The sequence below is a fragment of the Otolemur garnettii genome, unplaced genomic scaffold (genome assembly GCF_000181295.1).
Source record: "Otolemur garnettii isolate 467f Iridium unplaced genomic scaffold, OtoGar3 scaffold00060, whole genome shotgun sequence".
NCBI lineage: Eukaryota > Metazoa > Chordata > Mammalia > Primates > Galagidae > Otolemur > Otolemur garnettii.
This window is the reverse complement of record NW_003852455.1, coordinates 6,108,781-6,112,156: the sequence shown is the minus strand read 5'-3', so window position 1 is coordinate 6,112,156 and position 3,376 is coordinate 6,108,781.

The window sequence follows — 3,376 nt, the reverse complement described above, 5'->3', positions numbered from 1 at the left end:
AAAGCAAAATTATCCCACTGCCCAGTGGATGTAAACTGGTAATAAAATCAGGTATAACTTAAAGAGGAAATGCTGGAGAAGAAACCACTGGGTCTATAAAGATTAACTATATCAAGCTGAAATGTCATCAGTTGGACGATCAGCCACATTTCATAGGGAATATGATTTTTCCCTTTGTTTATATGCTCCACACTAATAAGATGGTTTAGTGGGAGATGGTAAATATGGGAGACCTTTTGTTTGAAAATAAAATAAAATGGCTATTAGAAACTGGAAGAAAAGGATGGCCAACATAAGTGAAGTAGAAATTACAAGAATACTAAGGTACGTGGTAAAGAAATGCTTAGAGAAATGGGCCTGTTAGAGTGGATATGATGAATGAGGCCAGAAAATGCAATGGCTGATTATATGATAGGGTCCCAGGACTCTGATTACCAAACCAATCAGCAACGCAGTGCTGCAAGCAGAACCAGCATGTTTAGAAAGCTCATCCTCTCTAGTTCAGGGTAAATGGTAGAAGATGCTAAAATCCAGATTACTAATGGCAATAGGAGCACAAAAATCCTAAAACAAAAAAGGCCAGAAGGCAGCAAAGTTGAAGACATTATGATAATGAGTATCAATGTCAGTCTGCAGCTCAGGAACTACAGATATGGTTCAAAGAACACACTGTTCCTATGGGAAAGAGATGATCATTCAAAAAGAGTATGAGCAGCCCCTCTCATAGAATAACCCAATCCCATACCTAGTTTCTAAATCCGAATCTGTTTTCCAACTCCAAATCCATTGATTAAAGAAGAGGCTGAGTACCCATGAGGAGTCTGCAACATCACACCATGTATGTACAGTTATGATTCTTTCAGTCACCTAAGGGACTTCAGGTAACCATGAAAATGTGAATACCTAGTATTTTGGGAATTTTTGAATGCCAGGTTCAAGTTGATAGTAATACTCAAGAGGCTGAACCATTGTCATTGTCTTGCTGTTAAAGTGGGTACAAAAGCTGACCTCATAAGAAATGGAATTCTGACCTAGGTCCAGTTGACATTGACTCCACTGGATCCAAAGACATTCCAGCAGTTATTTCTCTGGTTCTCAAATGCATAATTGAAAAGTAAATATTTGGCCATTAGAAGAATCTTATGTTGGTTTCTTGGCTTGTGGAGTCAGAGCTATTGAAACAGAAAAGGAGGCTCGGCGCCTGTGGCTCAAGCAGCTAAGGTGCCAGCCACATACACCTAAGGTGACGGGTTCGAATCCAGCCCAGCCCGCCAAACAACAATGATGGCTGCAACCAAAAAATAGCCGGGCGTTGTGGTGGGCGCCTGTAGTCCCAGCTACTTGGGAGGCTGAGGCAGGAGACTCGCTTGAGCCCAGGAGTTGGAGATTGCTGTGAGCGTGATGCCACGGCACTCTACCCAGGGGGATAACTTGAGGCTCCGTCTCAAAAAAAAAAAATAAAAAAAAAAAAAAAAAAAGAAACAGAAAAGGTAAAGTGGAAACCTCTGACTCTGTCCCTCAGTCTCCCATCCCCACTTCTGAGTAAGGTGATACACCAAAAATTCCTGATGGATATGGACATGAAAGGTGAAGATTTATGTATTACTGGTCCATACCTATCAGAGGAAATCTACCTTGGGAGAGATTTCATTGACACTGCAGTGTAGTATAGTGGGCTCATAAATGTAGTAGGCTTGATGATGAAATAGAAACTATATTGCATAGGCCCAGAAACTTGTACTTTAACCACTCAACCCTCTAGCTTTGCTTAATATTAACCTGCCATTATAAGACCATTATAAAGCTCCTGCTTCATCCTTTAAGGATATCAATTAGCTATTTTGTTTCAAGAAGTTTACACCAAACCACTTACATCAAAAAAGAGATGCAAGTCATTTTGACTAAGATTGTCATATATTTAAGTAATAGGCCTACTATATACTTCTGAGGACCTCGACGAGCTCCATTTCCTTACATTTTTTTTAATCTATCACAATACTGCATAGTATCATCTCAGAAAAAGAAACTACACCAAAAACATGTATGGAAGTGGGCTTAGCCTCCCACACAGAATCTACCAATTTGATAGAGCAGATGCAGATTAGGCATCAACTTGGGAGATGATAGTTCACAAGGATAATATGATACCCTCAAGGACAGGATATTGTTTCCACCCTAAATCAATGACTATTTTCTGTTAATAGGCCTCCATTAGGTAGTATATATGGGTCCCAGATCAAGTGAAGAGTGGCCCCACTTACTCTCACTCCAGTAACTTAGAGAATCTGGTCTGCCCTGCGAGTATAGTCCCCTCGTTTCTAAGGAGAAATATGTCTACTAGCAACACAGTAGGAGTCCCATAGAACAGAAGGCCATTTTTTCTGCCACATCATTTGAGCTCCTGAGAGGAACAGATAAGAAAAAGGACCACAACATTGGCATGAATAATTGATCATCATGAACAGGATGGGCTACTGTTACACAATGGTGATGAAGAGAAAATGCTTGGCATCCCTTTGACCCACTGAGCAGATTCTTTTACTGTCTTTCACAATTTGAAGGTAAATGCACAAGTGAATCAGCCACAGCCTGAGAAAATCATGATGAATAGGGCCTTAGACCACAACAGAATTATTACCCGGGTCACTATCATGTAAGCTACCTAGACACCAGTGATGCCAGCAGAAGTGCATCTAGAATGGACTGTAGATGAGAGAAAAAATGAGTGTCTGTTACAGTCTGAGATGAACTGCCACATAGGCACTATAGTGTGACATACTAAAAGGATATTTTCTAGGTTTCATCAGGAAAAGACCAATGATCAATTGGACTACTATACGAGCTATTGCCACGACAGGTGAAATTACCATTCAAGTAAGTAGATCTGAGAAGCACAAGAAATGCATTATCAGAGATTCTGTAAGTGTTGAACCACACAGAAATCTTTTCAGGATCAAAGCAGTTATTCCCTCAGATGCAGGAGTGTAGACTGCTCAGTCCCTCCCCAGGAACTGACCTCTGCTCAAGGAAGCTTCTCCACTCAAGATTAATTCCACTTCCAATGTCAGGGTGGAAAGCCTGGTGCCTTTCCTCAAATCTAGAGAGCCATCCCAGTTCCAGAACTCCCCATGGGATTAGCTGAGGACTTTGTTTTGACTGTAACTTTAGTCAATTTTTATCTTTTCTAAATTTGAATACATTTCTTTTTCTTTTGTTTTTGAGAAAGGGTATCCCTATGTTGCCCTCGGTAGAGTACTGTGGCATCACAGCTCACAGCAACCTCAAACTCGTGAGCTCAAGTGATTCTCTTGCCTCAGCCTCCCAAGTAGCTGGGACTACAGATGCCTGCCACAATGCCCGGCTATTTTTTTTTCTT